The 20,092-nt window shown below is 39.9% G+C and overlaps 2 long non-coding RNA genes across 6 annotated transcripts in view; one reads left to right on the top strand and one right to left on the bottom strand.

The window, feature by feature from the left end:
- Nucleotides 1–16,446, bottom strand: part of LOC118143674 (uncharacterized) — a 45,087-nt gene extending 28,641 nt beyond the window's left edge. For 3 of the 4 annotated variants that reach the window (XR_013523721.1, XR_013523720.1, XR_013523722.1), the window contains exons 1-2: nucleotides 16,317–16,446; nucleotides 15,699–15,887 (exon numbers count right to left, since the gene is read on the bottom strand). This is a non-coding gene — a long non-coding RNA (uncharacterized LOC118143674). Of the gene's footprint in view, nucleotides 1–12,010; nucleotides 14,249–15,698; nucleotides 15,888–16,316 lie in introns of those variants that run through there. The other variant, XR_004727981.3, reaches the window with a different exon arrangement.
- The window catches only part of LOC118143675 (uncharacterized), a 138,360-nt gene continuing 132,804 nt past the window's right edge, over nucleotides 14,537–20,092 (top strand). For both annotated transcript variants that reach the window (XR_004727984.3, XR_013523723.1), the window contains exon 1: nucleotides 14,537–16,755. This is a non-coding gene — a long non-coding RNA (uncharacterized LOC118143675). The remainder of the gene's footprint in view (nucleotides 16,756–20,092) is intronic.

Below are 20,092 nucleotides of genomic sequence, written 5' to 3' on the forward strand. Positions count from 1 at the left end.
TTCAAGCTGGCTGAAGAAATTTACATAACTAACAAGGAAAATGTCTCCAGGGCATGTCATTGGTCTTCATGGCAACCGTCCCATCACAGACCCAGCAACCTAGGAGGACAAAGTGGTTCTGTGGGCTGGTCCAGAGTCCCCATGCTGTGTGCAGCCTAGGGACTTGGTGCCCTGTGTTATAACCACTCTAGCCATGACTGAAAAGGGCCAAGGTAGAGCTTGGGCTGTGGCTTCAGAGGGTGGAAGCCCTAAGCCTTGGCAGCTTCCATGTGGTGTTGAGCCTGTGAATGTACAGAATTCAGTAGTTGAGGTTTGGGAACCTCAAGGTAGTTTTTTTTTTTTTTTTTTTTTTTTTTTTTTAATTTTTTATTGGATTATAGGTTTTGGGGTACATGAGCAGAGCATGCAAGACAGTTGCGTAGGTACACACATGGCAGTGTGCTTTGCTTTTCTTCTCCCCTTCACCCACATTTGGCATTTCTCCCCAGGCTATCCCTCCCCACCTCTCCCTCCCACTGGCCCTCCCCTTTTCCCCCCAATAGACCCCAGTGTTTAGTACTCCCCTTTCTGTGTCCATGTGTTCTCATTTTTCATCACCCACCTATGAGTGAGAATATGCGGTGTTTCATTTTCTGTTCTTGTGTCAGTTTGCTGAGGATGATGTTTTCCAGATTCATCCATGTCCCTACAAACGACACGAACTCATCATTTCTGATTGCTGCATAATATTCCATGGTGTATATGTGCCACATTTTTCCAATCCAGTCTATTATCAATGGGCATTTGGGTTGATTCCAGGTCTTTGCTATTGTAAACAGTGCTGCAATGAACATTCGTGTACATGTGTCCTTATAGTAGAACGATTTATAGTCTTTTGGATATATACCCAGTAATGGGATTGCTGGGTCAAATGGAATTTCTATTTCTAAGGCCTTGAGGAATCGCCACACTGTCTTCCACAATGGTTGAACTAATTTACACTCCCACCAACAGTGTAAAAGTGTTCCTTTTTCTCCACATCCTCTCCAGCATCTGTTGTCTCCAGATTTTTTAATGATCGCCATTCTAACTGGCGTGAGATAGTATCTCAATGTGGTTTTGATTTGCATCTCTCTGATGACCAGTGACGATGAGCATTTTTTCATATGATTGTTGGCCTCATATATGTCTTCTTTTGTAAAGTATCTGTTCATATCCTTAGCCCACTTTTGAATGGGCTTGTTTGTTTTTTTCCTGTAAATCTGCTTGAGTTGTTTGTAAATTCTGGATATCAGCCCTTTGTCAGATGGGTAGACTGCGAAAATTTTTTCCCATTCTGTTGGTTGCCGATCCACTCTAGTGACTGTTTCTTTTGCCGTGCAGAAGCTGTGGAGTTTCATTAGGTCCCATTTGTCTATTTTGGCTTTTGTTGCCAATGCTCTTGGTGTTTTGTTCATGAAGTCCTTGCCTACTCCTATGTCCTGGATAGTTTTGCCTAGATTTCCTTCTAGGGTTTTTATGGTGCCAGGTCTTATGTTTAAGTCTTTAATCCATCTGGAGTTAATTTTAGTGTAGGGTGTCAGGAAGGGGTCCAGTTTCTGCTTTCTGCACATGGCTAGCCAGTTTTCCCAACACCATTTGTTAAACATGGAATCCTTGCCCCATTGCTTGTTTTTGTCAGGTTTATCGAAGATTGTATAGTTGTATGTATGTTGTGTTGCCTCCGGTGCCTCTGTTTTGTTCCATTGGTCTATATCTCTGTTTTGGTACCAGTACCATGCTGTTTTGATTACTGTAGCCTTGTAGTATAGTTTGAAATCCGGTAGTGTGATGCCCCCCGCTGTGTTCTTTTTGCTTAGAATTGACTTGGCTATGCGGGCTCTCTTTTGGTTCCATATGAAGTTCATGGTGGTTTTTTCCAGTTCTGTGAAGAAAGTCAATGGTAGCTTGATGGGGATAGCGTTGATTCTGTAAATTACTTTGGGCAGTATAGCCATTTTCACGATATTAATTCTTCCTAACCATGAACATGGAATGTTTCTCCATCTGTTTGTGTCCTCTCTGATTTCGTTGAGCAGTGGTTTGTAGTTCTCCTTGAAGAGGTCCCTTACGTTCCTTGTGAGTTGTATTCCAAGGTATTTTATTCTTTTTGTAGCAATTGCGAATGGCAGTTCGCTCTTGATTTGGCTTTCTTTAAGTCTGTTATTGGTGTAGATGAATGCTTGTGATTTTTGCACATTGATTTTATATCCTGAGACTTTGCTGAAGTTGTTTATCAGTTTCAGGAGTTTTTGGGCTGAGGCGATGGGGTCTTCTAGGTATACTATCATGTCGTCTGCAAATAGAGACAATTTGGCTTCCACCTTTCCTATTTGAATACCCTTTATTTCTTTTTCCTGCCTGATTGCTCTGGCTAGAACTTCCAGTACTATATTGAATAGGAGTGGTGAGAGAGGGCATCCTTGTCTAGTACCAGATTTCAAAGGGATTGCTTCCAGTTTTTGCCCATTCAGTATGATATTGGCTGTTGGTTTGTCATAAATAGCTTTTATTACTTTGAGATACGTTCCATCGATACCGAGTTTATTGAGGGTTTTTAGCATAAAGGGCTGTTGAATTTTGTCAAATGCCTTCTCTGCGTCAATTGAGATAATCATGTGGTTTTTGTTTTTGGTTCTGTTTATGTGGTGAATTACGTTGATAGACTTGCGTATGTTGAACCAGCCTTGCATCCCTGGGATGAATCCTACTTGATCATGATGAATAAGTTTTTTGATTTGCTGTTGCAATCGGCTTGCCAATATTTTATTGAAGATTTTTGCATCTATGTTCATCATGGATATTGGCCTGAAGTTTTCTTTTCTCGTTGGGTCTCTGCCGGGTTTTGGTATCAGGATGATGTTGGTCTCATAAAATGATTTGGGAAGGATTCCCTCTTTTTGGATTGTTTGAAATAGTTTTAGAAGGAATGGTACCAGCTCCTCCTTGTGTGTCTGGTAGAATTCGGCTGTGAACCCATCTGGACCTGGGCTTTTTTTGTGAGGTAGGCTCTTAATTGCTTCCTCAACTTCAGACCTTGTTATTGGTCTATTCATAGTTTCAGCTTCCTCCTGGTTTAGGCTTGGGAGGACACAGGAGTCCAGGAATTTATCCATTTCTTCCAGGTTTACTAGTTTATGTGCATAGAGTTGTTTGTAATATTCTCTGATGATGGTTTGAATTTCTGTGGAATCTGTGGTGATTTCCCCTTTATCATTTTTTATTGCATCTATTTGATTGTTCTCTCTTTTATTTTTAATCAATCTGGCTAGTGGTCTGTCTATTTTGTTGATCTTTTCAAAAAACCAGCTCTTGGATTTATTGATTTTTTGAAGGGTTTTTCGTGTCTCAATCTCCTTCAGCTCAGCTCTGATCTTAGTAATTTCTTGTCTTCTGCTGGGTTTTGAGTTTTTTTGATCTTGCTCCTCTAACTCTTTCAATTTTGACGATAGGGTGTCAATTTTGGATCTCTCCATTCTCCTCATATGGGCACTTATTGCTATATACTTTCCTCTAGAGACTGCTTTAAATGTGTCCCAGAGGTTCTGGCACGTTGTGTCTTCGTTCTCATTGGTTTCGAAGAACTTCTTTATTTCTGCCTTCATTTCGTTGTTTACCCAGTCAACATTCAAGAGCCAGTTGTTCAGTTTCCATGAAGCTGTGTGGTTCTGGGTCGGTTTCTGAATTCTGAGTTCTAACTTGATTGCACTATGGTCTGAGAGGCTGTTTGTTATGATTTCAGTTGTTTTGCATTTGTTGAGCAGTGCTTTACTTCCAATTATGTGGTCAATTTTAGAGTAGGTGTGATGTGGTGCTGAGAAGAATGTGTATTCTGTGGATTTGGGGTGGAGAGTTCTGTAAATGTCCACCAGGTTTGCTTGCTCCAGGTCTGAGTTCAAGCCCTGGGTATCCTTGTTGATTTTCTGTCTGGTTGATCTGTCTAGTATTGACAGTGGAGTGTTAAAGTCTCCCACTATTATTGTGTGGGAGTCTAAGTCCTTCTGTAAGTCATTAAGAACTTGCCTTATGTATCTGGGTGCTCCTGTGTTGGGTCCATATATGTTTAGGATCGTTAGCTCTTCTTGTTGTATCGATCCTTTTACCATTATGTAATGGCCTTCTTTGTCTCTTTTGATCTTTGTTGCTTTAAAGTCTATTTTATCAGAGATGAGAATTGCAACTCCTGCTTTTTTTTGCTTTCCATTAGCTTGGTAAATCTTCCTCCATCCCTTTATTTTGAGCCTTTGTGTATCCTTGCATGTGAGATGGGTTTCCTGGATACAGCACACTGATGGGTTTTGGATTTTTATCCAATTTGCCAGTCTGTGTCTTTTGATTGGTGCATTTAGTCCATTTACATTTAGGGTTAATATTGTTATGTGTGAATTTGATACTGCCATTTTGATGCTAAGTGGCTGTTTTGCCTGTTAGTTGTTGTAGATTCTTCATTATGTTGAAGCTCTTTAGCATTCAGTGTGATTTTGGAATGGCTGGTACTGATTGATCCTTTCTATGTGTAGTGCCTCTTTTAGGAGCTCTTGTAAAGCAGGCCTGGTGGTGACAAAATCTCTGAGTACTTGCTTGTTCGCAAAGGATTTTATTCTTCCTTCACTTCTGAAGCTCAGTTTGGCTGGATATGAAATTCTGGGTTGAAAGTTCTTTTCTTTAAGAATGTTGAATATTGGCCCCCACTCTCTTCTGGCTTGTAGTGTTTCTGCCGAGAGATCTGCTGTGAGTCTGATGGGCTTCCCTTTGTGGGTGACCTGACCTTTCTCTCTGGCTGCCCTTAGTATTCTCTCCTTTATTTCAACCCTGTTGAATCTGACGATTATGTGCCTTGGGGTTGCTCTTCTTGCAGAATATCTTTGTGGTGTTCTCTGTATTTCCTGCAATTGAGTGTTGGCTTGTCTTGCTAGGTGGGGGAAATTTTCCTGGATGATGTCCTGAAGAGTATTTTCCAGCTGGGATTCATTCTCTTCGTCCCCTTCTGGTACACCTATCAAACGTAGGTTAGGTCTTTTCACATAGTCCCACATTTCTTGGAGACTTTGTTCGTTCCTTTTTGCGCTTTTTTCTCTGATCTTGGTTTCTCGTTTTATTTCATTGAGTTGGTCTTCGACTTCAGATATTCTTTCTTCTGCTTGGTCAATTCGGCTATTGAAACTTGCGTTTGCTTCGCGAAGTTCTCGTATTGTGTTTTTCAGCTCCTTTAATTCATTCATATTCCTCTCTAAGGTATCCATTCTTGTTATCATTTCCTCGAATCTTTTTTCAAATCTTTTTTCAAGGTTCTTAGTTTCTTTGCATTGATTTAATACATGATCTTTTAGCTCACAAAAGTTTCTCATTATCCATCTTCTGAAGTCTAATTCCGTCATTTCGTCACAGTCATTCTCCGTCCAGCTTTGTTCCCTTGCTGGTGAGGAATTTTGGTACTTTCTAGGAGGCGATGTGTTCTGGTTTCGGGTGTTTTCCTCCTTTTTGCGCTGGTTTCTTCCCATCTTTGTGGATTTGTCCGCTGGTCGTCTGCGTAGTTGCTGACTTTTTGTTTGGGTCTCTGAGTGGACACCCAGAATGTTGATGATGAAGTATTTCTGTTGCTTGGTTTTCCTTCTACCAGTCTAGCCCCTTCGCTGTACGACTGTTGAGGTCTGCTCCAGACCCTGCTTGTCTGGGGTGCACCTCTAGTAGCCGTGGCACAGCGAGGGATGCTACCAGTTTCTTTTTCTGCTCTCTTTGTCCCAGGATGATGCCTGCCTAATGACAGTCTTTTGGATATAGAGGGGTCAGGGAGCTGCTTGAGGAGACAGTTTGTACTTTATAGGGGTTTAATTGCTGAGCTGTGCACTCTGTTGTTCATTCAGGGCTGTTAGGCTGCTATGTTTGATTCTGCTGCAACACAGCTCATTAAACAACCCTTTTTTTTTTTTCTCAAATGCTCTGTGTTGAGGGGTTTGGGCTTTATTTTTGGATGTCCGATCAGGTGTCCTGCCCAGCTCAAAGGCAGACTAGCCACTGTTTGGCTGCCGAGGCTCCGCCCTGCTGTTGTGTGATTCGCGCTGTTCCTGCCGGCTCTGCTGTGGTCTCCGCCACGCCCTGCGGCGGAGTCTCTTTGTTGTAGCGTGTTGCCTCAGCAACGGCAGGCTGCGTCTGCAGTGGGCGTGTATCTCAGTAGGGACGGGTTGCCTCGGCAACGGCTGGCTGCGTCAGCAGTGGGCGTGTATCTCAGTTGGGGCGGGTTGCCTCGGCAACGGCTGGCTGCGTCAGCAGTGGGCGTGTATCTCAGTAGGGACGGGTTGCCTCGGCAACGGCTGGCTGCGTCAGCAGTGGGCGTGTATCTCAGTTGGGGCGGGTTGCCTCGGCAACGGCTGGCTGCCTCAGCAGTGGGCGTGTATATCAGTTGGGGCAGGTTGCCTCCGTAGTGGTGGACGCCCCTCCCCCACAGAGCGTCTCGGACCGTCTGCCCGGGATAGTTTGAATTCGCGGTTTTTTTCGTCCCACTGGGTATCCCAAGCGATCTGTCCCTGCAATCCCCTGGGCTGGGCTACTGTGCAAGTCTCGTTCAGTCTCAAGTCCAGCCCTCTCAAGTCTCAGGTTGCCGGTTCAACAAGGCACCCGGACAAGCGCGCCCTGTGGGGATTGCTGGGTAGGGCCGGCCGCCGCCACCCCGGCTGCCTGGCGTCCCGTGTCTTTTTATACTTGGGAGTTTCCCCGTTCTGTGGGCAACAAAGATCAGTCTGGAAATGCAGCACTGACTCACCGTTTGCGAATTCAACGCGGGCTTCAATCCTGGGTTGTTCTCACAGCGCCATCTTGAGTCCCCTCCCCAAGGTAGTTTTTTAGAAGATGTATGAAAACACCTGGATCCACAGGTAAAAGTTTGCTGCTGGGGTGGGGCCTATCATGGAGAACCTCTGCTAAGACAGTACAGTGGGGAAATGTGGAGTCGGAGCCCCCACATAGAGTCCTTAGTAGGGCACTGCCTAGTGAGAAGGCCACCATGGTCCGGACCCAAAATTGGTATGTACACCAACAGCTTTCACTGTGTGCCTGGAAAAGCTACAGGCACTGTACACCAGCCTGTGAAAGCAGCTGGGAGGGAGGCTGTTCCCTGCAAAGCCACAGTGGGGGAGCTGCCCCAAACCATGGGAACCCAACTTTTGAATTAGTGTGACCTGGATGTAAGACCTGGAGTCAAAGAAATCATTTTGGAGCTTTAGAATTTGACTGCCCCGTTGGACTTCAGACTTGCATGGGACCTGCGACCTCTTTGTTTTGGCTAATTTCTCCCATTACCAGCTGTATTTACCAAAAACCAGTAGCCCCATTGTATCTAGGAAGTAACTAGCTTGCTTTTGATCCAGGCTCCTAGGTGAAAGGGTCTTGCTTTGTCTCAGATGAAAATTCAGACTGTGGACCCTAGTTTTGAAATGTGAGGACATGAGATTTGGAGAGGCTGGGGGTAGAATGATAATGGTTTAACTGTGTCTCCACCCAAATCTCAACTTGAATTTTTATCTCCCAGAATTCCCACATGTTGTGGGAGAGACCCAGGGTGAGGTAATTAAATAATGGGGGTTGATCTTTCCCTTGCTATTCTCCTGATAATATATAAGTCTCACAAGAGCTGATGGGTTTATCAGGGGTTTCTAGTTTTGCTTCCTCCTCATTTTTCTCTTGCTGCCACCATGTAAGAAGTGTCTTTTGGGCCGGGCGCGGTGGCTCAAGCCTGTAATCCCAGCACTTTGGGAGGCTGAGGCTGGTGGATCACGAGGTCAACAGATCGAGACCATCCTGGTCAACATGGTGAAACCCCGTCTCTACTAAAAATACAAAAAAATTAGCTGGGCATGGTGGCGCGTGCCTGTAATCCCAGCTACTCGGGAGGCTGAGGCAGGAGAATTGTCTGATCCCAGGAAGCGGAGGTTACGGTGAGCCGAGATCGCGCCATTGCACTCCGGCCTGGGTAACAAGAGCGAAACTCCATCTCAAAAAAAAAAAAAAAAAAAAGGAAGTGTCTTTTGTCTCCCGCCGTGATTCTGAGGCCTCCCAAGCCATGTGGACTGCAAGTCCAATTTAACCTCTTTTTTCTTCCCAGTCTCAGGTATGCCTTTATCAGCAGAGTGAAAACAAACTAATACACTCTACCACTACATGGCAGTCCTGTTCTTTTTTCTTTTGAGACTGAGTGTTGCTCTGTCGCCAGGCTGGAGTGCAGTGGCGCAATCTTGGCTCACTGCAACCTCCGCCTCCTGGGTTCAAGCGATTCTTCCACCTCAGCCTCCGGAGTAGCTGGGACCACAGGCATGTGCCACCACACCCAGCTAATTTTTGTATTTTTTAGTGGAGTTGGGATTTCACCATGTTGGCCAGGATGCTCTCGATCTCTTGACCTCATGATCCGCCCACCTTGGACTCCCAAAGTTTTGGGATTACAGGCGTGAGCCGCCACACCCGGCCTGGCAGTACTGTTCTTTTATCATGTGGGCTGAGTATCAGTATCTTAGTGGTTTGTGAAGTTTAGTTGTTTTGATAAACAGAAACACACATTGAATTATAATATTGGCTTACTTGCCCCCTAATAACATAATGCTTTTGGACACATCTTGAGGAATGTGCACCACCTTTGGAGACTACTTGTCAGTATTACATAGAATCAGACACATTGGAACTGTGTTCCTCAATGTAATTATTGGCGATAGTCAAAGTTTTGAAAGAAATAAAACGATGTATTTGTTCCAAAATAAGGCACAGGGATAAGGGGTAGGCTTTTTAAAGTATACAGTTCTCTTTGAAATGCATAAATTTATGTTTATATTCATGGGTTTCAGACTCTACTTGGGAAAAGATGTATAATTTGTTAGTGTGCTTTTCCTCTAGTACTTGATTTGGTTACACCTGATCAAACTGGCAATATATTGTGACTTATGCTATAAGTGAAGCAAAAATGAAACTTTGGGGAGTTTTGCAGTTTTAAAATATATTTGAAGAACTTGGTTTCTATATACTGCATATACTTGATTCCAAAATGATATTTATAGAAGTTCTCCAGGATTCAGAAAGTCAATGAATATCACTTGCTCTCTGAGAACAGTTATATTCCTAGTGTCATGCAAGACACCAGTAGACAACCTGTGAATATTGATGGAATAGAAGGAGTAGGCTGTCTTAATGAAAGACAATTTTGTTTAGTAAATTCCTGAAAATCAATGGTAGTCTAGGGAAGAGCTGTAAGATTAGTTTTAGTTAGGAATTGCTGGTAAATTTTAAGAGATGCCTTTAGAATAATTCAGAAAATGTAGGCTAAAAGACAAAACTATTTTTTCAACTGTGAGACAGTATATATAATTGTTAATTAAAACCAAAGAAATGAAAATGAAAACCACATTCTGTGTAGCAAATGTGACATAAGATTAATGCATCCTTTTAGAAAAGGTGAACAAATAGAAAACACATGCACTTCATTTGTATACTAGAAGTATTTCTTGAAATTTTCAGGTGCATCAAACTGTTACTTGAACTGTTTGAACTGTTCTTTCAAGATATTACCATATTTTTAAACTTTTAAAATTAGAATTGCTGAAATTGGATGAGAAATGTATATATGGGGTAGAAGAAATGGGCAGAGGTGGAGATAAAAGGGGCAGGAAGAACTAAGACATCAGCAAGGAATCCCCAGAGCTTCTCAGGGTACTGAGATGATAAAGCTTAGAGCTCCCCTTGAAAATCAAATAATTTAATTAATTGTTTTTGTCAGTCTATATACTCATTCTTTAATTCATTCATTTATCCACCATTCCTGCATTTATTCAGTCATACATTCATTTGGCCAGAACTTATTTTGTGTTCTTCATGTTACAGACACTGCATTTGACCCTGGGGAATTACAGAGATTACATAGAGTCCCTGACCTTGACGTACCTACAGTATTGTGGACAATTGCTGCCATGTGGGAGCAGTTACAGGATTCTCTTCTGTTTTGTGTTGTTAAAGTGAATTGGGACTCTTTATAATCAGGCTAATTTTTCAGAAATTGGTTGAAGTAGAAAGTACCATTTAAAAGTCAATTATAAAACCATTTATTGGTAGGTAAGAGTATTTTACCATGCATCTGTTTACTTCGTGACTTTGATTCCCCACATAGCTGATATTGAATGCATTGGCAACTATGATGATGTCTTTTTTTCCAGTGACCTTCAAAATCAGCCTCAGTGTATTTATTCAAATTATTCATTAAAATAAATTATATGTTAGCAGAAATGCAGATGACACCACGATGGTTTGAGGGTTTACTGTATTTATGTCTGTTAAATCTTTACTAATGTTACTGTGTAAGAGGAAGTTCTGCTTGGCACGACATTTCCATATTTCAGCCAGAGTTTCTTAAATTTTTCAGTTCTCATAAAATGTAGTTTAAGTCTTTATGCATTATGTATGATTCTTTATGACATCTAATTCCCTCCCCCTTCTACCCTAGGGTGTAACTATAAATAGCCATAACATTTAGACCTGGTGATTGAACAAGCATGAGGAAAATTTAGATCCAAATGGGAGTCATTCTTTAACATTTCATGATTCGGTGTGCAATCTATGTTTTAAAATGGCTCTTTTATTATTACAAATATGTTCCTTTCTGCCTAATTGTGACATCCTCAAGAACAATTATTGCCAATCGAGTCCATGGCACTTTAAAATAAGTGACTCCTATGGTTTCAAATAAGTGAAACAGTAATTATATTGTAGATGGGATATTAAAAAAACTTTTCCTTTAAAGTTCAGCTCAGCCACTATCACTGGTCATGTGGGGCTTTTTATGGATATATTACTAAAGCTGGTTGATATAAATTCACCTTGCCATTTAAAATTTGAAAAGATGGAAACCAGTAATATTTGCATTATAAATAAATTAGTCAAAAAAAGTTAAAATTAGATTTTGGGGAAAAAAGCCTTAAATCTTACATCCAAACAGGTGAGTTCCACTGATGCTTACTGTCATTGCTTTGAGAAATTCTGAAGTGGATTGACATACAAAATCATATATATAAAACCTTTACCTCTTGTGCTGGTAAAACTAGTGAAATGCAAACAGGGATAACATGAGGATTAAATGAGAAAACATGAAAATCACACGGACTTCAGTAAATATTGATGGAGTGAATGATTGCATGATACACAATACGGGAAAGTTTTAACTGTGCAGTGTGAGATTAATTAATAGTGGGAGATCAAGGAAGGGTCTAAATCAGTGATAACTGCAATGACAGGCAAGACTTGGCTCTAACACTTCATTAAACTTCTATTTTTATGGGGATTTCTTCATTTCCACTGGAATGAACAAGTCAGTATGCATGACTTATTCTGCAATGAACTTTGATGAATTTTTCTAAGTACATTAAAAACGAGTTGCACCCTTCTCTTAATCCGAGAAATCCCTTATACCTACACTGATAAACCCTCTGATGCACATGTAAGAAGGCAGGATAATGGGCATGAAGGACAATCATCTATATGTATATATAAAAATATATTTTTGCTTGTCAGTAATAACTCTGAACTGCCAACAGCATTCATAGTGCCTCTTAAAAGTCAGGTATTGTATTGAATTCAAAAATTCTCTTATGCTGAGCAGGGAAAGGAAAAAAAAATCAAACACTTTCTGAATTGGGCCCAAATATCCAAGGTTAATTTTCTGAGAAAGCTGCAGCGGCTAGATAAGGCCATCCCCTGCAAATTAGTTTTGCCTGCCTGGATTACAGCTAAATTTATGCAGCTTGCCTTATCCTTTCGGAAACGCCTCTGAAGTGTCGTAATTAACTGGCACACATAAAGTGAGCACATTTTCTGCTTGGTGGCGGCCATTCCTCATTTCATCTCAGTTCTAACCCAAATGGAAAGGTAGTTTCTTATTTTTACTGTTAAAACCACACATGAATGCACTTGTGTATGTGTGTGTGTGTGTGTGCGCGCACGCGCACACACACACACACAAATATTCTCCAATACTTTACCAGAAGCCTTTGAAAACAATCATAAAACAGCTTCAGAACAGAGTTTGGAAATTTAAAAGGGGCAAAGAATACTGCTGAGAGAACAGAGAGAAATTTTTTTGCAGGAAATTGAAATAAAGAGTATAGGCACCTTTTGTGAAGTGGCTGAACTTTTGTTTGTTTTTCCTAGAAAAATTAGGGTTTAACACATTTTCTTTGTTTATTTCTCGGTCTAAGTGGAAACTCATAAATCACCAACGGTGAAAACAAGTATGATGAATGTCTCTGTAGTTTGTATTTTCTAACGTCATTTAAAAATATCTTTTAATTTCCCCCTTATTTTTTAAACGTAATAGTTCCATTAAAACTGAAATCCTCTACCCCCCACCCCAAAAAGGTCAAAACAAACTGTCATTAGACAACATTCTCAGAGATGTGGCTCTGTCTTCCCGTTTGTTGTTACTTTGGCTAAAAATCTTTATTTATTTATTTTTTAAACGTAAGGTTGAAGCAGTCACTGTTTACTGAACATCAATATTAGCCTTTGTTAGAATCATCCCTGGCATCATACTTGACTTTGGTTATCTCCTGGAAAGTACAGTAGATATCACAGCACTCCTTGTTTAACTGTCTTCATTAAGGAGTTGTTTTTGTTTTGAACACAAAACGTTGGACTTGCAGCCTACAGGAAGTGATGGAGAATCTCTCAATGTCCAGGCTCATGGAGTTCAACGTTGGGAATGACAATAGAGCCGTCATAATCTTTGAGGGGCCAGGAGAGATTTTCTGCCTTCCACCCTGTACTCTGTTCCCAGATTTGCTTTGGCTTCAGTTAGTTGCTCATAGAGTTATTATGAGGATTAAGTGTGTTAATACATATAAAATGTTTAGAACTGTGTCTGGCACACTGCAAGTGTTCAATAAATGTTAGCTGTTATGATTCAATTCTCAGAAGGATGCTGCTGGAATGCTGGCTTCTGGCAGAATCCTTTGTTGCTCATTTAAGTAGCAGTTGACTTTTTCCTGAACAAGTCCTTATTTTTAGCAGGTAAACTGTATCAGGATTTCAATTTTTTTTTTTTTTTTTTTTTTTAGTTTTTGTAACTTCTTTCTCTTCCAGGAAGCAGAAAACACCACTTCCTGCCCCCTATAGCAGCTTTCTCCTCTTAGTCTTGCTTTCTTCTACCCCTGAAAAGTTCAGGGCATTATTTTTCACCGTCTTTTCTGATGTCTGCTCTAGTGCTCTCCAGGACATTTTCTTCATTCTTCTTTACCATTCTTATAACTCTTGCCCATTTGAGTCTCCTTTCTAGAAATGTTTAATTTCCTCTCTCAAGTAACTACCCACAAGAACAGATACCAAATTCTTTTGTGTAGGGAAGCACTCAGTGGTGCCTGAAGATGTGATCTAATTGCAAAAGTTGTCTAATACAGTTAAGAAAATATTTTCTTTCCTTGATTATTTTATCCCATGGGAAAATTGTCATGCTGAGACTTCTTTACATGAGACAGATTATTCACTTTTCCCACTCTGTTACACACTTAAAAGACAATCAACACTTTGCAAAATTTATCAGAGTTATGCAGATTGATAGTCTCTTCTATTTTCCTTCAAGATGCTTTCTAATTGATGGTGACAAGCCTTGAGACTTTCTAAGGAAAGTCAAAACATCTATATTCTTTTGAGGTGTGATGGAGTGTGTGTGTGTGTGTGTGTGTGTGTGTGTGTGTAGAGGCATGGGGAAGGTGCTTCATCTTTTGATGACATCTTAGTAGTGAGGGACAGAATCAATCAAAATATCTCCCAATGGGAAATGGGCTTCTTTAGGACATATGAGTTTTGAATCTGGTTCTAGTTCAAGCCATTAATTTTCTAAGTGACTGGAGAGTAAATATAATATGATTATTTCTAAGACTGGGGCTAAATAGGATATTCACTTTGAGGAGGCCAAAAATACCAGTCTCTTCAACATCTAAGAGGTAGGCATCAAGTTTCTGGGCATAGATCTTGTTACTGAAGTAAGAGTGCTTGAATGATCTCTTATTCAAAGGTACTGTCGGGACACAGCCTTGGTTGTGAGATGAAGACATTACTCAATTTTTGTTGACTTATTAAAGCAATTGCTTCCTGAGACACCTTTGTGATTCTGACCGCTAGAATGTTTGGTTAACTTTAATTAGGAGCACAGAAGACTTCCTTTAACTCTAGGTATTAGGAAGACTTTGGACTGGGCAGAGCACAACTTCATCACCATATCATGAAAAAACAAGAAACAAGTACATTAACAGAATTCTTTGTTTTCTCCCACCCTTGGCCTTCTTTTAGATTTAAGTGTAAAGTTTTGCTTAAATGGTTATTTAATTTTTTTCAATTGATAATGTTACATCTATATATTTTAAACAGATGTCTAATTTTGGGATATAAAATTATAAATGTTCATTGTTTAAAATTTGAAAAATGAAGGAAGTTTTAAAAATTTAGGATTTTACGTTGTGAAAATGATACTTGATATTCTTTGTTGTACTTACTCCTTTTGTTGTTAAGCTTGTGTTTTTCGTGATGTATTTAATCTTATCACTTCCAATTTTTAGTGTGTGATTAAGCACCTAAGCTATGTTATAGATAAAACTGTTACGTGGCCTATCAAAGATGTTTTACTACATGTGTATAACAATATTACACAGAGAGCCCACACCAGATTTTACTTTACGTAGTCCCATCCCAAACTTTTAAAGCTAATAAAAAGAGGGCTTCTAAATGCAACCACTATGCCTAGATAGTCTTATTTTTATTGAGTGTATTACCACAGTAGAATGACTACTGAAATTGATCTATAGCAAGATTTGAGCATAAAATCTTCAAGTAGTGATCACTAACAAATATGTAAAAAGAGGTAGATCTCTATTGTTGCTACTTAAAATTTTACTAAATCCTGAGGTAGGAATGAGGGAAAGGATACCTAGCAAAAACAAAATAAAACAAAACAAAACAAAACAAAACAAAACAATAAAACCCCAGTGGTATGTCTAGAATGCCATGTAACCTCCTGATCTGAATCAGGCTTTGAGCTGAGCAGAGCAAAACTATGTTTTAATCCAATGTCTCTCATCTTCTTTCAATATTTCTCTGTAATATTTACTTCAAAGAACAGTCATGACTTTTTTATACTTAAAAATATAGATTAAAATACTTTCCTAGAATTATGCTGCAGGCTTTCATGTAAAGTAAATCCTTACTGTCAGTCTTAGCATTAAAATACATTTTAAAGAAAGTTACTTGTTCATAGTTCTTGCTTTAAAAAGTGGTCATTTGTAGATGGATTTTAGTGTTGGTGTCACATTTTCTTGTTTTTAGGTTGTGATGGAACTAAAACTCTTTGTTCTTTACAAATTCAGTGAAAATTCCCAGCAGAGGTCATAGTCTGCACAGACTGGAAATAAACTTAAAACCTCTGGCAGGTTTAGGTGGTTTTTTTGAGGTATATTAATTTTAATAAAACCCAGACTGACCAAAACCAGAAAGCAAAGATCTGTACTCTAAAAACCTAAAGAAAGAAAAAAATTTCAATTATTTATGGAAATAACGCAAGATTAATTGACCTTTAACAATAGCAATGACTACAGGAATGTCACCACCTATAGAAAACGTTGAGAACTCATTTTTCTGTTTTTTTAGAATTAGAAACAACTTACCTCAGTCCAGAGGCTTAGAAAAAGAATGATGCTTACAAAAAGGCATTCCAGAGCCTGTTCATTTTGAACTTGTTCTTCACAAAATTGCATGTATGAGACTATCTTTCCATGTCCCTCTTTCTTCTGGCTGGAAATGGGAGGGCTAGGTGAGTTTCAGGTCTTTTTATTGACATGACGAATTTTTGTTTTCTGTAGTAAGACAGAAAATGAATAACAACAATTTCTACCCTTCCTTTAGATAGGGGAGTAACTCCTTTTTCTCCTAAAGGTAATCTTAAATAAAATAGAGTGAGCTGGAGATTGCTGAACTGCAGGTGGTGCCCAGCGTGAAACTACCTGCTGCTTCAAGCAGTGCCTGGAGGGAAAGGTTCTATTATGTTGCTCTCAGCAGCTACCCCCAGTACCAACTTCCAGCAGCTGTTCCTTCAGTAGTGACCCTAGTGGAAAATAGTCTTTCCAGTAACGGCTTCAGCTTCCAATGGTTTTTTCAGTTGGCAGGAGTGGATTCAACCAGTAGCTCTGCTCTGATAGAGGCTTCTGGTCTTTCATCTGTCAGACAATTGAGGGTAATGAGAGTGATTCCTTTTGCATGTTCCTTGATATTCCTGTGGTACTTACATATTAAGACCACTCAACAGCTCCCTCCATCCCCAAGCTGTGTGCTCCTTCGGTCTTTGGAAACGTGGCTGTTCCGGGGAGGAGCAAGTGAAGGAATCTTGGGCAGTATTTGGGGGGCTCAAAATTATCTAGAGTTTGTGTTTGTGTCCGTTTTCAGGGACAGGGATCTTGCTTTGTGACTTCATCACTTACCTCCTCACTTACCTGTCCTAGCACATAGATGACCCTTTGTTCTAATTCTCTGACCTGCTCCTCATTCTAAAGTTGGGTGTTTATCCCCAGTGAAATGCTCCTGTTCCACCTTGCTTTTGCCCTTCTTGCAGGGTGAAGACTTCTTTCTCTGATGCTCTAAAGACACAGTTCCGGGAAACTGGATTCAGGCCTTTCCTTGAGGCCTTAAATCCTGCTTCTGAACAGTTATCCGCAAAGGCAGGCAAAGGTAGGAGTCTTGCCAAGACTTCTAGGCCGTGTTATACTGACTGGTTTTTGGAGCCTTGATTCCAATACAATCCACCAGGTTTGCTTTATGTTTGTGTAAGCACCAGACCTCCTAGAAAGAGAGAGTATATTTATTATCTTGAAGACACATTCTGGTTTCCATGTTTCCTAAATAGAAAATATGTGGAAGCTTTGCTTCACAGTTAATTGTAAGGTAACATATTTTTCTCTTTCCTCTTCCTTCTCTGAAGTCTCAGCAATGAAATAGTTTTCTCTGAGCCCGGGATCTGGGAGGCATTCTGTCCTTGGAGAATGACGAGGAGGAGAATGCCATTCACTTCAAGTGATGATTCTCTTGTTAAGAGCACACTGTCTCATTTAATTCTTTCCTTAATACATGGAAAAACTGAGCACCAGGGAGTTTCTAAACTCTGGCATACATGGATTTGGAAAAACCTTCAGTTTTTCTTTATAGATATCTTTTTTGAGATATTCTGGGCCAAAATGCAAATTAAATTCCCTGAGAAAACTTCCCCAAGGTAAATATGCAAATGTATCCTAATTATGGCCATTCATTGCATATGAATATGCCCTTTCTTGTAACAGAGTTGGTTTCTGTTATTAGATATTTCCATGCATTAAGTATTTATTATTACTTTGATAAATTAACATGATGCTAGATTACTGACCCTTTCTTTTACAATTTTTCTCCAGCCTTAACATTGTGAAGCCTGAATAATCTGCTTCCTGTAGCCTTGTTTGGTGGAAAAAAAGTTTTAGTTATATTCTAGCTGTGTTGAAATTATTCATTGGAGCAATATTAGAAATATTAACAAGTAAATAAGATAAAACATGAATAGCTAAAACATTCTATATTTAGTAATTAAAAATTTAACAGTGATCTTGACAGAGAACATGTGGGATAAGGATGACGGTTTTTGTATACTTCAGGGCTATTTTGGGAAAGTCAGCAAAGCAAAAATTCATGCCAGAAACTTATAAAAATATATGAAAGTTATTAACAATCACTGAAAAGGGCATGGGATTTTTAATAAAAATTTGTGATTCAACTTTTATTTCTTACACTTCACTGTATCTGTGACTTCAGGGAATTTACTTACTTTACTGATTTCTCACCTTTTCTATTTTTTTAAATGAATCCAGTAATGATAATATTTATGTCAAAAGTTATATGAAGCAAAATATATAAAAGTGCTTTATAAACTGTAAAGCATTGCATAGATGGCAGTTTTATTTATTTATGCATTCATTTTATTATTTGCAAAGCAGTGCTCTAGGCAGGGTGGAGACTACAGTAGTGTATTCATCACAAGGGACAGAAATCCCTGACATAAAAGAGCTGCATTTTATTTCAAAGCAAAACTTTACCGCTGACTTTTTTTTTCAGTATTAAATCCACTAGAGTTTATTTATAACTTAGCTTCATCTAAGCTTGAGGAAAGGTTTAAAGGTTGAAGGTATTTGTGTTTATTTAGTCAAATTCTGTGTCACAAAAAGCTTCCACAATGTTTACTCCTAGGATTATTTGGCACATGTACATAAGGGGAACAGGGATTAGATTTGGGGTATTTATAAATTAAGATAGTGAAGCCATTGAGAACTTCTCAGTAGAATATCTGTTTCTTTGCTTCTGGATATAAACTGTACACTTATATGACTGCTTTAAAAAGTGTTATCTTGAAAAACAGACTTTGTATGACAGTCAAGGTCTCTCAAATTCTTTAAGATTTGATTTAAAGTCTGTCTCTTTGAAGGAATCACTTTGGCTGTAACTGACAAACACCTATGATGTCATAGTTGGGTACACTATATCAGGAATGAGTGCATTAGTATTTCCGGTCCCACATGCTTTTTTTTTACTCCTTCTTGAAGAGATAGAGTCAATTTCCATTTCCTTCAACTGAGAAGGGTCTATGTGACTGCCTTAAAAAACAGAATGAGGTGAAATTGAGGCTATACATGTTTTCCAAAGCTAGTTCATAAAATAAGATAGCTCCTGCATGCCTCTGTTCCTCTTGGGATGTTCATCTTTTTTTTTTTTTTTTTTTTTGAGATGGAGTTACGCTCTGTTACCCAATCTCATTGCATCCTCTGCCTCCTGGGTTCAAACAATTTTGCTGCCTCAGCCTCCCGAGTAGCTGGGATTATAGACATGCACCACCATACCTGGCTAATGTTTTTGGTGTTTACGGGATTTCACCATGTTGACCAGGCTGGTCTCAAACTCCTGACCTTGTGATCTGCCCAAAATGCTGGGATTACAGGCATGAGCCTTGGCACCTGGCTGGGACATTCATCTTGTAAGAAGTCCATGTACCCTCAATCCAGCATGCTGCAGAGACACTGTGGAGAGGGCTCACAGGGATAGATGTCTCAGGAGCCTCAGCTGTTTCAGTCCCCAGGGGTTTGAGTTCTCCGTGAATGCTGGGTTTTTGGATGGTGATATGATTTGGATGTTTGTCCCTTTCAAATCTCATGTTATATTCTTATCTCCAGTGTTGGAGGTGGGGCCTGTGGGAGCTGTTTTGGTTATAGGGGCAGATCCCTCATGTCTTGGTGCTAACCTCATGAAGCAGCAAGTGAGTTTTCCTGTGATATGATTGTTTAAAAGTGTGTGACACCTCCCCTCCCCTCTGTTCCTACTCTTGCCATGTGAGATGCCTACTCCCTCTTCACCTTCTGCCATGATTATAAGTCTCCTGAGGCCTCACCAGAAGCAGATGCCAGCACTGTGCTTCTTGTATAACCTACAGAACTGTGAGCCAGTTAAACCTCTTTTCTTTATAAATTACCCAGCCTCAGGTATTTTTTCATTTTTTTGAGATAGTGTTTTCCTCTGTTGCCCAGGCTGGAGTGCACAGGTACAATCTCAACTCACTGCAACTTCCATCTCCTGGGTTCAAGTGATTCTCCTGCCTTAGCCTCCTGAGTAGCTGGGACTACAGGATTATACCACCACTCCTGGATAATTTTTATATTTTCAGTAGAGACTGGGTTTCACCATGTTGGTCAGCTAGTCTCAAACTCCTGATTTCAAGTGATCCACCTGCCTCAGCCTCCCAAAGTATTATAGGGGATTATAGGCATGAGCCACCTGTGTCCAGCCAAGTTTTTTTTTTTTTAAAGCAATGCAAAAACAGCCTAATACAGATGATTACAACATCAGATGCTTTGGCTGGTGCTGACAGAACAAAGGCAAGCTTTCCCTGCTGAGCACTGCCTTGATTCCAGCTTTGTAAGTAAATAAATTTTGCTTCTTTGGAGTGGCTGATTTGAAACCATAGTAATGGTTCTGATTTGAAAACCAGAACACATAG

This window comes from Callithrix jacchus, chromosome 11, assembly GCF_049354715.1.
Source record: "Callithrix jacchus isolate 240 chromosome 11, calJac240_pri, whole genome shotgun sequence".
NCBI lineage: Eukaryota > Metazoa > Chordata > Mammalia > Primates > Cebidae > Callithrix > Callithrix jacchus.